Source organism: Lolium rigidum, chromosome 1, assembly GCF_022539505.1.
Source record: "Lolium rigidum isolate FL_2022 chromosome 1, APGP_CSIRO_Lrig_0.1, whole genome shotgun sequence".
NCBI lineage: Eukaryota > Viridiplantae > Streptophyta > Magnoliopsida > Poales > Poaceae > Lolium > Lolium rigidum.
The window spans coordinates 44,609,204-44,624,475 of record NC_061508.1 but is presented as its reverse complement, the minus strand read 5'-3'; the positions used below and the strand labels follow the sequence as shown (position 1 = coordinate 44,624,475).

Below are 15,272 nucleotides of genomic sequence, written 5' to 3'. Positions count from 1 at the left end.
AATTGCCGCTACACTATTTGTCCTTGAGCCTCATCAAACATTGCATCTCGGCTCGCGGTTTAGTCAGTTCGCGTCGAGTTGCTGAGCTGGGGGCAAATCCATATTTTAACCGCGCAGACATAAACGATGACTTTGCATTTGTTTGCGTCGGGCTACTGGAGATGCCCGACTTACAAGGGATATAGAAGTTTTAAAGATTTGGGAGGGCCAAAGGCAGTGTTGAAAAAGGCGACGCTTAGGAGACGCTTACTCACGTTTAAGCACTAGGCGATGGACAAACTTCTCACCTAGGACATAAACAGCAACCATGAAATTGTCTTCACCATGAAAAAATCATGCCATATTTCATTGTGTCGATACGTATGGGTAGTTGATAGTAATTTACTCATTAACATGATCTAGATTAATGTGTATTCACATATGATAACCTATTTACAAACTTTATGGCACCGTCTAGGCACTAGGCGAATGCCAATCACCTCGCTTACGCCTAGTGCTTTTCCCAACCTTGGCCAAAGGTAGCTTAAATTTTGGCAAATGATCATCTAGATCAAACAACTCACAAAGATGCGGTGTACTCTTGGGACAATTCACCATCTGAGTAAATGTAAATGTATAAAACTAGAACAGCAAGGAGTAAATATCACTCCTTCCTGTACACGATGTGCAATTCCCTCCCACGCACTGCCTCAACTGACCGAACAACACTGTCTAAGCATGGACCAAGACAACACCATGCTTCCCAGTTCCCACGGAAAGCTACGTATCTTATGAAGAAGACTTAGCAGTCAACCATGAAGTAGAAGTAGGGAAGAGCAAAGCAGCGTGAAAACTTCTGAGGTAGTAGGTGGCACGCATTCAGACGTGGGCTAAACCGGAGGTCAAAAGGTCCACACGATCATGGCACCTGTGTTCTTCGCTTGCGTCACGATTTCCTTTGTGATATGAGCTTGCGGGGATGCAGGGAAGAGATCTCATGAGCCATTTTCTTTAAAAGAATATGTTAAAAACTTGATTTCCAAGTTTTAAAACTTCCAAAACAAATAGGTAGATGTATTCAACTATGTACACTATGAGAGTGCAACCTTTTAATGAAAAATAAATTATATTTTTGGCTTAGAAAAACTATAAATTGGTTAAATTTTAGAAGATCCGGAAGTTGCACTATTCATGCTCCTAGATCTACATTTTTGTCACTTTTTGTTAGAGATATATTCCGTGTACGTATAAACGGATAGTCTAGGATAGAGATAGGACTCTCGTGTCTTGTCTTGCACTCCAAGATGATCCCTGTACGCCTATATATACTCGCCCATGAGGCTCAATAATACATCCAACATATTACGCCAATCCCTCTCCCTCTCTATCGTTCTACATGGTATCAGAGCGGCACGCTCCTTGACCTAGCCGCCGCCCGCGCTTCCGCCCGCGCCGCCCCTGGGGAGGTCAATCTCCATGGCCTACTCCGGGGGCCGCGCAACCCGTATGAGGGTTCGTCCGCCGATCCGTTGATCCGCTGCCCTCGAGTCTTTTTTTTTTTTCCAATCCGTAGATTGGTTTTCTTTTTGCTCCGCCGGTCGCTCGACCGGCGTTTTCTTTTTTGGTTTACCGATCATAGATCGGATTGAGTCACCCACCGCCGCCGTCACCGCGCGCCTCTACTCCGACAACGGCATCGATCTATACCGGCCATCTTCATCAACCGCGCGGCACGGCATCGTACTTGGTTCTGGCAAAACCGGAGTATGCCTTCGTCCCCGACGTGCGCCTAGTTCTGGCAAAACTAGGGCAGCACCTCGTCCTCGACGGCTCAGACTGCATCGACTTCGGCATCGACCATCTCCACGACTGCCTCGACGCGTCTCCGTCACTCTCCTCGCGCACTACGCGCTTGCGGCTTCATGTGCGGCTACCTCGACACCGGCTCCCGACCACGACATCGACCACGGCATCTCCTCGCACGGCTACCCCGACCAAGGTTGCAACACCCACGCTCTCGGCTCCCTCGACATCGGCACAAGGGCTACCACCTCGCCTGCGCCTCACCGGCTTCCTCTACGGTCCAAGCATCCGCGACGCGACATCGTCCACGACGCTCCCGCTACGGCTCGCGGGGGTGTCGGCCTTTCCGGGGTCCGGTTCGGTTTATCTCCGGTCCGACCGTCCACGTCGTTCATGTTGTTCACGACGCTCCCGCTACGACTGCGGGGGAGTGTTAGAGATATATTCCGTGTACGTATAAACGGATAGTCTAGGATAGAGATAGGACTCTCGTGTCTTGTCTTGCACTCCAAGATGATCCCTGTACGCCTATATATACTCGCCCATGAGGCTCAATAATACATCCAACATATTACGCCAATCCCTCTCCCTCTCTATCGTTCTACACTTTTGCCAATGATAGCATATAAGGTAGCCTTTACTCCCTCCGGTCTTTATTACTTTGCCGTTAAAATAAATGTATCTACAATAAAATTGTGTTTAGATAGAGTGTTGCATTTTGGAGACCGAGCTACATGTAGCTCTTTAATTTCAAAGATTTAAAATTCATATTTTAAAGTTTCAAAAAAAGTCTGAAACAAAATCTTAGAGTTGGCCAATGATCTATGCTACAATGGTGTAAAATCTGGATGCAAACTGATTTGTATTTTAGGCTACACAATTGACAAAATATGATAAATTTAATAGTCTTCAAACATGCACTATTCACTATAAAATGATCAGAATTTGTCATTTTTGTGTAGTCTAGAATATGATGTAGTTTGTATTGAGATTTTACACCATTGTAGTATACAACATTAGCTATCTCTAGAATTTTGATTCGGATTTTATAAAATTTTGAAATACAAATTGTGAGTGTTTGCAAATATAGGGCTACGTGTAGCTCGGCCTCCGTTTTAAGTTTTCCTGTTTAGATACATCTATGTTAGTGTCAATTAATATGAATTGGAGGGAGTATTAAATATTCACACAGAAGTAGAATAAATCACCAACAACATGATGATATTCTTTTTTACAGATAAATGAGGCTTTAAATATTTTTTCAAAGTATTCAAAAACGATATGTCTTTTTGGGTGCCAACTTGACGTACTCCCTGATACAAGATAGTAACCTTTTCCTTCTTTTGTTTAGACTCCTACTGTCTCATCTTTATCAGATTGTTAGCTTTGCATTACCTCCTCCTTGTCACAATGTAGTGCATATAAATTTTCGAACAGTCGAACATTGTAAAGTATACATTTGATATTGTAGACATAGATAATTTTCTTAATAAACTTGATCAAACTTTGTATCATTTGACTTTTAAAAAATCCTGGCCAGCCATCGCGTGCGAAGTGAGGAAATAGAACACTGGCACGACCCAAGTATGGCCACCTGATCTAGAAGCGACGGTGCTACATTCTTTGGAAAAAAAAATCAAAATTGCCAAGCACCACACATAAATGCACATGGCAACTTGTATTTGGACTTCCCATCATAAAATTTGAAAATTTTATATGCATTACACGGTGACAACACTCACAAGGACTCAAGGTTTGCGTGGCGTTCACATCAAACCTCTTGCTTGTATTTTTTTTCCGTCTAAAGGGCATCTTGCTTGTAATTTGGCTCTGCCAATGAGACTTCGGCCTGTTAGAATAATCTATGTTATACCTTTGATTTCAAAAAGTAAAATATGTTATCAGGGAGTTATATATTACTGTCATCTTCTACATGCAATGATGCAAACAAATCCTTGCGTAGCCTCGTAGACTTCTTTTTTCGTCGTTTGGCCGATGCAGCCACGCTCTGCCCTTTTCACGCAACTTTCTTAGCTGGGCTACGACTTCTGATTGGCAATCATTTAGTGGGCCGGAAGCCCTAAACTATGCGCTTTAAAGACCTTCACAAGCCTAGCCCAATATGAGAAAACATGCGTAGGGATGGCACCCGCAGGGTATGGGTACGGGTAGAGCCATCCCATACCCGTACCCATCGCCTTAAATCTTACCCGTCACCCGTACCCATACCCATAAATGGGTACAAGTTTTTCCCATACCCGTCACCCGATATGGTAAATGGGTACCTGCGGGTAAAAAATACCCGTGCTTACAACACATCTAATTGATCAAAAAAATATGACATGAGGTGAACCGATCCTAAATATGGGTCTAAGCCTCACTAACCTACCGAAGATTGTGAGACTGGAAAGCGTGAGGTTCAGCCTAGCAACGTGAAGGCGTGATTAGAAGGGAATTAAGTAGGTTTAGAATATTACAATGACCCACTAGTTAAATTTAGATGGGTAAATGGGTATGTGGGTATGGGTTCTACCATCCCATACCCGTACCCGCTCTATCCGATGGGTACGATATTTTCCCATTTACAAACCCATGGGTAATATTTTATCCCATACCCGTACTCTTATTAGGTTTTTACCCGGTGGGTACGCGGGTCATGGGTACCCATTGCCATCCCTAAACATGCGCTCCTATACTTGTTGTGGATGATTGTGTAGGAAAAAAATGTATTCATATGCGAGAACTCATCCTTAGTTTCAGAAAAAAATGGTAACGTGCCACTAAGATTTGGAGATACTTAATCTGTGAAGTGTCATCGTCGGCATTAAGAATAAAGCTCCTTCAGCCCATCCATCTCCCGGCTCAAGTTGGTAGTATCTTCTGCGGGATAACGATCTTCCAAGATCCTGATTGTTGTCAGCCTGTCATTTTTTGGTCTACATCGATGACTTCTCTGTCACTTCTATAAGCGCCTAGGTTTTCTCAAATTTTCTCTTGCACGAGCTTCGCTACGCCGGAGGCCGAGAGCAGCAGGGTGTTACCGGAGCATGATGGTGTTGAACTTTTCGAGGACCAGTGTTTTATTTCTTTTTTTTGTAAGGGATATATCAAATAATATACATATGGCCTTAAAGCAATAATAATAATAATAATAACAACAACAACAACAATAATAATAATAATAATAATAATAATAATAATAATAATAATAATAATAATAATAATAATAATAATAATAATAGTTCAAAGCATCTATTTCAACTGAGCTAATATGTGCTAAGATCAGGTCGTGGTTAAGCTGAACTATATGTGGACCATTCGCCTAGAGGGGGCGCTTAGTCTTTACTAGTATTTCGGTGATAATAAGTTGGTTACTTGACATATTATATATTTATATGGACCATTTAGCTAGATGGGTCCTTAGTAAAACAATGTAAACTTGCTGGGTACATTTCATACAACGAACCATGGTGCGATGCATAAAAGTCCTATGCCAATTTTTGTACTGTACTCGGAGGAGACGCATTCACAAATTGATGGTTACATTTTTGTCACCATGACTCGTTAGCGCGGACCAAACAATCGAAGTCGTCTCCTCTACCTAGAACGATTACCACCAATTAAGCAGCAGCCTGAAACCAAGTCGACAGTAATCTCTTTACATGTTTTTTTTTTAAAAAAAAAATACTGTATCTCTTTGCATGTTGATCCGGTCTGCACCCAGCATTGTCAATACACGCTTGGCGATGATGACGCATTGCTATCTGCGCCCAGCAGGTAACATCCTTTCCTTGACACGGTCTGGGGTTGCTACTTGTCTGAAACTGAGAATTTGTTGTTGGTAAGCCAAATTCCAAAGCCGAAAACGACCGTACGCATTATGAGAGGATTTTTACGGGTTTTCGTACATTTGGCCGTCACATCATAGCAATGCGACCATTTTATTACTCTCTCTATTTTTAAAATTTGCTCAACTTTTTCTGGATTACAAGTGCATCTTTTAAATAAAAAATATCTATATATATTCGTATCTATGTACGCTCATATGTAGATAAAGTAATCCAGTTGTTTTTAGAAACGGAGAAAGTATTACTCTACTCCCTCCCTTGGTCTATAAAAGGATATCGAAGAATTGTTAAAAATTAGATGTATCTACACACTAAGAGCATCCCCACTCGTTTGGGCTCCCCACGCTCAAATTCGGCGAAATTTAGCGCCGGATGGATGTAGTTTTTGGCCTGGGGAGGCCCATTTTTCCAGCCGCGAGCCCATGGACGCGCACCCACCGCGTGCATAGCGACGGCGCGAGCCACGGGAAGGGCAATCGTCGGAGTTCCCTCGCCGCATTGAACCGTCGCGAAGTGGATCGGAGAGCCGAAACGACTCGTCGGGAACGGTCGAAGTGGCCTCGATGCGAGAACCGCCGTAATGGAGCACGAACTCCGCGGAAGAGCAACCGGCGCTCTCTTTCGTCGAGAGACCTACATATACGGTTTCCGACGGCCGACGCCATTCATCCGTTCTCTCGTCACCATCCTCCGTCAACCATGAGCGATATCTCTTGGCCATCGGACACCGACAGCGAGGGAAGCCGCCCGGATGGCGCCATTGGTGGGATCCAGCTGCATCGTCCGAGCAGCGACGATTCCCCCCGCCGGCCGGCGAGGACGAGTGGGACGACGAGGAGGAGGACGAAGAGGCCGTGGAGCGAGCCGAGGAGCGAGCGAGAAGAGGCCGAGGAAGAGCGAGGAGGAGGAGGAGCAGGAGCAGGAGGAGGAGCGAGGAGGAGGAGGACGAAGAGGCCGATGAGGACGACGACGAGGAGGACTCAACTTCCTCCGACGAGGAGGTGACGAGCCGGAAGCGTCGCCGCGACGACGATGAGCGTGGGCCTTCTAAGAAGAAGAAGAAGTAGTTTAGTTTTAAAGTTTTTATATGTAATTTTTATGTTTATTCGAATTATATTCGAAATATATATATAATCTATCTATGTTGCACCACTTGAGAGTTCAAAGCTTTCGTTCGACGAGGGTATTGCCGTAGATCGGGAAGACGAGGGTTTTGCCGTAGATCGGGAAGACGAGGGTTTTGCCGTAGATCGGAGGCCATTGTCGCCGACAAGTTGGGGCCACGCGCGCTTTCGTTTCGTCCGGAGTCCCCGAGCGCTCCCCGGGGGCCGGGGATGGCGTGGGATCGCCGGATGGATTTAGGCCCAAATCCGGACGAAAACGAGGAACCGGGGGCGCGACTGGGCCGAATTACGCCGTCCGGATGGAAAAAACGCTCGCCGGGGGCCTCGTCGGGGGGACGAGTGGAGATGCTCTAAAGAGTGTATGTCTAGATACATCAAAAATTTAACAAACTTATGACATCCTTCTATAAACATAGATATTATTATTATTATTATTATTATCGTCGTTGTTGTTGTTATTATGTGGCACGAATGAAGGACGCAACCAAATGATATCAGGCCGTCGCCAGGGTCGAGACTCGCTACATGGAAGCGGTCCAAGTCCAACGGGCTGCGCGAGTGCGTGTGCATACGTCAAATGGGCCAAAGATAACGGGCCGGGCCCACCTCTCGGCCATGTCAGCCGCTGAACTGGTCAGGCCCCACCAACTCCGCCACCCACAGCTCCGCGTACGCGCCCACGCTTTTTAACCCGTCGCCTCCTTCCTTCCCTGCCAGTGCCACGCCGGACCAACTCGGTCATCCCGCCCTCCGCCACCCCAATCGACGCGGCGGCGCACGCGAGACGAGGCGGCGGCGGCGGCCGGGGAGCTTAGCGGAGCGGAGAGATGTGGGTCTTCTACCTGATATCGCTGCCCCTGACGGCCGGGCTGGTGGCCGCCACGCTGCGCTACTTCGCCGGCCCCGCCGTGCCGCTCTACGTCCTCGCCACCGTCGGATACGCCTGGCTCTGCTCCCTCTCCTTCGTCATCCTCGTCCCCGCAGACATCTACACGGTGCGATCCCTCCTCCCATCCCCGGCACCGCGCTGCTGTTTGCTGCTCCTTGCTTTGCTTAGTGCGTTGCTGTGCAATTTAGTTGGTAATAATTACCATTTCGGCGAATTCAGAAACTAGGTTGCTTCGTGCGCCTATCGAATTTGCGTTCACTGCGGTGGTTCTGGGAAGCGCATCTGCAGAGTAGCCATTACAGTGAATCGCTCGCTCGCTCACGCGAATCCTGTCGTGGGCGTGAGCGCGCGCGCGCTCCAGGATACACAAGCGAAAATGTAGTCGCGTGTGTATGCGAATTCATCTGCGTGTTTGCAATGTTGGTAACGAGACACACGGAAGCGTGAAAAGTTCAACACAAGCAACGGGATGATTTTGATGGTGGAATTAGTCGTCCGTCCCATGGGCATGGCTTGGAGTTTGCCTGTTCCGGCAACTTAAGAAATCAACTACTATAAAACATGATTTGGACTGGTCGTCGCAGTTGGTACAAACGTATCCTTATATCTATCATGCATGGGCGCATGGCCAGAGAGGGTAGTCTCTTCTATTCTCTTGTTCTGAATTCTGACCTCCTGTTCCATTTACCTGACCTTCAGACAATTACCGGCAATCAGAAGGGCGACGTTGGATTCTTTTGGAGCTGGTCTTATTGGAGCTCATTTGTACTAGCATGGTATGTCAGCTCATCACAATAATTTGATAAGGTGTAAGCTTGAAATGTCCTTTTCATAACATGCAAGTTGTCTGAAACTGCTGCCTTTGTTTCCAATTGCACAATTGGTCAACGGTACGTACATGTACTTAGCCTTCTTGAGAGCATGCTGCTTCGTCAGTATGAATAATTTTATGATTTTGACCAAGCTTTTCTGTCGACTTAACTAAATTATATACTTATCTGAATATTTTTCTTTTACTACTGAGCATCCCTCAAATTATATATCGTAGGCAGCATGACGAACTGTTGTGATTTTTTTATGTTGCTATTTTTATAATGAAGTTACACAATTCCTATCCAAAGTACTTGCCTCATTTGCTTAAGTGCACACTGTTTTTTCAGGTCGAACCACTTTTTGTTGCAGTACTCCCTTTCAGTTTTCAGTAGTTAGGCTGTTTGTCTATATATACAGCATTTCACGCTATTCTCATTTCAAATTACGTTCATCTGAGCAGGGTTATCGTTCCTACCATCCGGGGCTATGAGGATGCTGGAGATTTTACTGTTAAGGAAAGGCTGAAAACCAGTATCCGAGCAAACTTGCTCTATTATGAAATTGTGGGAGCTATCGGCTTTTTAGGTGTCATTCTGATTATGATCATGCGTCACGATTGGTATGTACTCATGTTTTGAATGTCTACTGAATTTAGGTATCACACTACCCATATAATATGCGCATCTAGTTCAATTGTATGTTTGATTTGATCTGTTTTGACTTTGGACGTTCTCAAATAGCGGTTTAATTAACTTCTCTTATAACTTTTATCAACTTGTCATTTCAACTTTATCCAGCTTGAAATATTTCAATCCTTCCCACCAATTGTTCTTCTTGTTTTTGGTCCAGTTTGTGATCGCTGGATAATAGGTTCAACTTTCTATTCACTGTGTCAACTTGAAAAAAATGCTATTGTTGCAGGGGTGGCGCTATTTTGGGCTTTGCCATGGCATGCTCAAATACCTTTGGACTAGTGACAGGTGCCTTTCTTCTTGGTTTTGGATTGAGCGAAATTCCAAAGGATATATGGAAAAATGCTAACTGGACTCGCCGCCAAAAGTTCTCTCTCACATAGTTGCAAAGATGGATGTAAAACTTGTCAATGCTCACGAAGAATATTGCAACACAATTGCTGTATGTGCTTCTCTGGGTTCTTGAACTGTCATCTCATGATCATTGCATTCTGCTAAAGGCCTGTTTCTTTCTTTGTCTAAGGTTGTTCAAGCCACATCGAAACAAATGTCCAAGCGTGACCCAGTAAGGCCTTATATGGATATTATTGATAATATGCTGGCTCAAATGGTATGGATGACCAGGCCCCGCTACAAATCGGCATTTCCATATTGCAATTATTCATAATAACTCTTAGTCTCAAATCTTTTTCTCAGCTGAGAGATGACCCACTGGTCAAGATTTCTGGTGGAAAATTAGAAGAAAATGATATGGATTATGATACTGACGAAAAAACAATGGCCGAACTTCGACGTCGACTTAGGAAAACACATGAGGAGTACTGTAGGTGTAAAAGGTACAATATGCTAAACCTGTACATTTGGTATTTGTTACTGCATTTATATGAGTAAACAATTGTGAATAACTACTGCAGTTCGAAAATAAAACTTCACATCAATGTAGAATATTGTATACACGGAACCATATTTTGCATCTCTTAGTTGTAACTGTTTAACTGTATTGGGTTGTTTTGCAGCAATTATACAACCGCTGTCATGGAAGCCCTTGAACTGGAAGACACAGTTACAAACTATGAGCAACATGATGCAGATGGATGGTGCGTAATCATTTTTTTACAGATAAATCTTTGTGTCAGACTGTCAGTGTGTGCAAACAACTGATAGTTAACGTCGTAATACAACTCCATGAGAAATCTTTGGAGCATTTTGATGAATGTTATGCCCTGTTTAACCATATACTGTGATATCCCTTTTTGAAAAAAATATACTGTGATAACCTAGGCTGGGGGGATATTTTGTGGTATTTGCACCGCCAGAAAATGTTCAGTCAATTCGATTCCCTGTTGCACTGAGGATGATAGTGGCTATTTCACTACTGTATATACATGAATCCATTTTGGTTGGCTTTGTTATCATGTAGGAGAAGCCAGTGAATGACATAAAAACAGATATTTTTTCTAGAACTCATACTCAAATGTTTGTCATTTTGCAGACATTCTTAAAATGAACCTGATTTAACCATTAGATGCACTTGCTTGAGAAGTGCTAACATGTTCAGAACTGTGTTTGTCTAGGTGAAGACTTTGTAGTTGATAAACCATGTCTCTCTGAGCAAAATATACTTTATGAGTTACTTCTTAACATTACCTGCACTACAACAATCAGGAGGCATTGCAGTCTGATTATGAGTTATCTCCATGCCAAATCTTCGAGATCAGATTGAAGCATGGGTAATTTACTTTATCTTTGTTCTTACAGGAAATATGTATCAGATATAAGGGAAAGTCGATCAGGCACACTAGGGTCCTTCCTTGACCATATAGGTACGCTCCGACAATCCAGATTTGAAATATCTTGTAATCTCTCTTTACCAATGTAACAACTGAAAATGCCTTACACAAGCTACTAGGTGAAGTTACCATACCCAGGAACCTGACATTCATTCATGAAGTGCCAAACTGCAGGTGCATATGAATAAACCATGTTTTTTTTTATATCATGAAACAGAAAGATCAAGCCAACCTTTCTTACAAAGTCACTGAGTTACAAAAAAAAGCAATAGGTCTGGCAGGCCACCTAAATTACAATTGACAAGGCCTATACTTCATACGCCACCTAAAATGGGACATAATTATCCTGATAACCGACTCTAACTTTGTGGCGCCAGCCACCATCTTCTGGCAGTCCCGCAAGCATTGTAGTGAAGACCAATATCACAGTCAATTGATGCATAAATAGATAACCTTCACAGGATTAGATAATTTATTTTGGTCAAAGGCTAATCAAAACAAGAGAATGCAGGACCTACTTAGCTCTCTTACACAAAGCAGTACAGTACTTCGATGTCAAAGGGTCTTTTACAGCCATTCCCTGAATTTATCATGTACACACCAATATTTTTGAGTTAATATCCCTGACATATCAATTATTCATGGAACTGACGTGCGAAGACCTTCACATTTTCAGAGTTCATTTGGCGTTGTATGCTGAGAAAACGACTTCTGAAAGTTCTTGCTGTTCTCCTTGGCTGCATCTCAGCTGCCATACTGTTGGCTGAGGCCACTTTGCTGTCAACTGGTGTTCATTTGTCACTTTTTTCCATTCTTATAAATGCTGCAGGAAAGCAAGAAGTTTTAGTCCAGGTAAGAACTGGCCAATTCAAGTGTGTGACATTTCCTTGTTCTGTCTGAAGTAGAATCTGAAATATTTCCTCCAGTTTGGAGCCAAATTACAGGAAGTTTTTTATCTATGATTACCACTTTCTTTCTATTGTTAGTCTGTTATACCTGTACGTATGCAACAATATGACACACATTTGTTACCTATGCAGAAAAACAATCCATTCTTGAGAGTACTTTGCCACTAATTTGGAATAATATATGAGCAATAACTACATGTCTACATTTAAAAAGTCTGCTTTTATGTGAACATAAGTTTCTTTACTGGATTGTTTGGTCACATGCTTCTCCCTTTTACTTGCTTGTACATTCATCATCATAGGAATGACCTTTGATATATTAATTTTAACGCTTTCCAAATAACACTTAACAGGTTGTTGCATTTGCTCCGCTGCTGTATATGTGCATTTGCACATATTATCCGCTCTTTAGAATTGGGATGATGGTGGTCTATTCACTTACTCCAAGACAAACCAGCTCCGTCAGCCTGCTTATGATCTGCTCGTAAGTGTTCCAATTTCCTACCATTTGGTGTTTCAAGTGCATCAATCCAAGTTTTTTTTTTGCAATCTATCATAACTTTTGCATCAAATGTGTTTTTTCCAGAATGGTTGCAAGATATGCTCCTGCTATCTCTTACAACTTTCTGAATCTCGTTCATCTTGGTGGGGATGTTAGAACTACTTTTGAGAAGGTAATAGTTCTAATATGTTCCTTTGCTGTATCTTTTTACCACACTCTTTTGTTTTCGCGAAAACGCAAAAGCCTTGCGTTTCGATGCATTGATAGAAAAAGAAGAGTTTATGTACAAGTTCGAGGATGGACACAACACGCCGTACAACTCGACCCAAGAAAATGAACAAAAAAGTCTAGTAACTACTATGATTCAAAGATGTAGATTTTAACCAATCTTCCTCATGAATATTTTTTAATTCATAAGGGCACAAAAAAGGAATAGAAAAGCAACAATAGTCTTTTATTATCACCCATTATTTGGAGAAAATAAGGAAATTCTGACATAGAAAATTATTACCCATTATAGGATTATTATTTCATATTGGAAGGAAACATTACGCCGCTTATTTTTTCAAGCTTACTGTTAACCTGATAAATAAGTCCTAGTTAACTGCTGGATTAATAATCGATTTGTATTATTCTGTAGAGGATGGGGAGCATCGATGATGCAGTTCCTTTCTTCGGGAGGAACTTCAACAGAATTTATCCACTCATTATGGTTGTTTATACCATACTAGTCGCTGGTAATTTCTTTGGATATCTGTTTGAAATTTTTGGAAGCTGGAAAAGGTTCAAATTCTGGACCGAGGAAGAAGAAGATATGGACGGATTTGATCCATCTGGGGTGTTTATTCTGCAGAAAGGTAAGGATCATCATGTATCTAGACTGGTACCTTTTCTTGCTACTCCACACACGCTTGTTCTTCCATTTCGAAAAAAACACACGCTTGTTCTTACCTCTTGCTCTTATGGGATTTCAGTATAGCAGTCCTCTGCGAATAAAAATTTAACAGAATTGGCAGCAACATAAATAGTCTGGTGTTTCTAACTTTATTGGAGAGCTACGATTTACCATGTCAGTTTAACTACTGGTAAAACCGTTTTACAGAGAAAGAAGATAAAGGAAGAACTTTTTTTTTAGGCAATTTCAATAGGATAGAAGATTTTTTGTAAGATCCCTTGCATCGAAATGATGCACGTACTCAACCAATTTACAGAGTATAGTTCGACGTCTAATTATCACTGTTGGTTTCGACACTGTTTGGCTGATCTAATCTTTGATTTATGCTTTTTCTTAGTCAAGCCTGTTGCTTAGTCACAAGCTTTTCCTATCAGATATTGCCTGAATATGCGTTGTTTCATCTGCAGAAAGATCTTGGATTGAACAAGCGCGTAAACTCGGTGAGCAGGTTACTCCATTTGCAAGAAACTTCAGTTCTGTAAGCAAAGACGTTGAAACTGGAAACGTGCTACAGGTATGAATTCATTTGCCTGCATGACTGGCCATTTTCCAGCGATGGCCTTACAACTTTTGTTTCGTTTTTCTAGGCGTCTGCTTGTCTCTCAGGAATGTTTAGAGCTGAAATGTTAGGGTGCTTGGAGGCCTCACTCTTATTTCACTCTTCTTTATTTGTTTTCCACAGGCTGCAGAGAAGGTGGGGTTGAAAGTAACAGTGTATCCTGCCAAAAGTGAAGGAGGAGCCCAGTCGAAATATGGTGTCAACGTTGACCATAAATATTCTTCCATTACGGAACATCCCAATCCCAGCAGTCATCAGTCAGTTAAGCAAGTGCAGAAGGAAACTCATTCCACCTCTATTTCGCTCGAAGCAGGGAACTCTGAAAAACCATCTCCTGTTAGTGTAGAAGCAGAGCCATCAGCTGGGGTCACGTCTAGATGGGCCTCGATGAAGGCGGGATTTCAGAGTTTCAGATCGAACGCGAGTTTCAAGAAGTTGCTTCCTTCGAGCCTATCACGTACGAGCTCATCTACTTCTTCAGAGTCGCTAGACGAGATATTCGAGGGATTAAAACGGCACTCAAGCAAAAGCATTCCACAGGTGGATTACCTTGATGAGGATGACAACACGATTGACACGAGTTGAACAATTTGATGACCGACAAGGTAGTTTGACATATCCAAAGTTAGAATATGAAAGCTCAGCTTGTGAAGAACTGGAGAGCTGTAGCTGCAGAAGAGGAGATACAGCTTGTCCATTCCCTCCAAAAATGTTGCGGAAGGTATAGAAAAGCTGGGAGCGTATCACGTGAAAATGCAACAGATCCTGCAAATCTGAAAATCGCGACCAACACCGTTAGATCATGCTCCAATGGTTAGATTTCGTACCCCATCCCACCTTGACTGTTTTGCAAAAGTCCCCTTCAATCGCGCCACCTTCTCACTCTCCCATCCTCCCGTAACACCTACAGTTCTTACCTCAAAATTATCCATCTCTCTCCCTCCCCGACTTTTCCCCCTTTTTCGCTCGCCCGGCGAACTGGAGTTGCAGAACGTTGGCGGCGTAGGTGGAGGACCCGGAAGCGCGGGTGGCGACTTAGATATCGGCGCGAAGTTCCAGGCTAGCTCCAGGTACCTTGGTGTCTCTTACAGCGGCACCTCCCGATCTGACTGCTGCCGTTCTTTACTGCTGAATCCATTTGGCAAGAGATCGACCTCCCCAGATCCGTTGTACGCAGCTCCCGGGCAGCCTCTGTACACAACCCGACTCACCTTCAAGGCTACCAAGCATGTGCAAGCTACAATCAGATCTGGCCAAGATATTTCTTGGATTTTTGCATCTCCTTGACTGAGTCTTCTTTAATTCCACTGATGGGTTTCCCTTGCATCCTTTTGCCTGCGTGTTCATAATTAGATTTCGTTGTTTGCACTGCAATTTGTAATTTGGTTTACTGATTCATGATCCTGAGAT

The 15,272-nt window shown here is 43.2% G+C and overlaps 1 pseudogene; it reads left to right on the top strand.

Moving 5' to 3' along the window:
• The first annotated feature begins 7,581 nt into the window (after window positions 1-7,581).
• On the top strand, window positions 7,582-14,472 carry LOC124672108 (annotated as a pseudogene).
• Window positions 14,473-15,272: the final 800 nt, after the last annotated feature.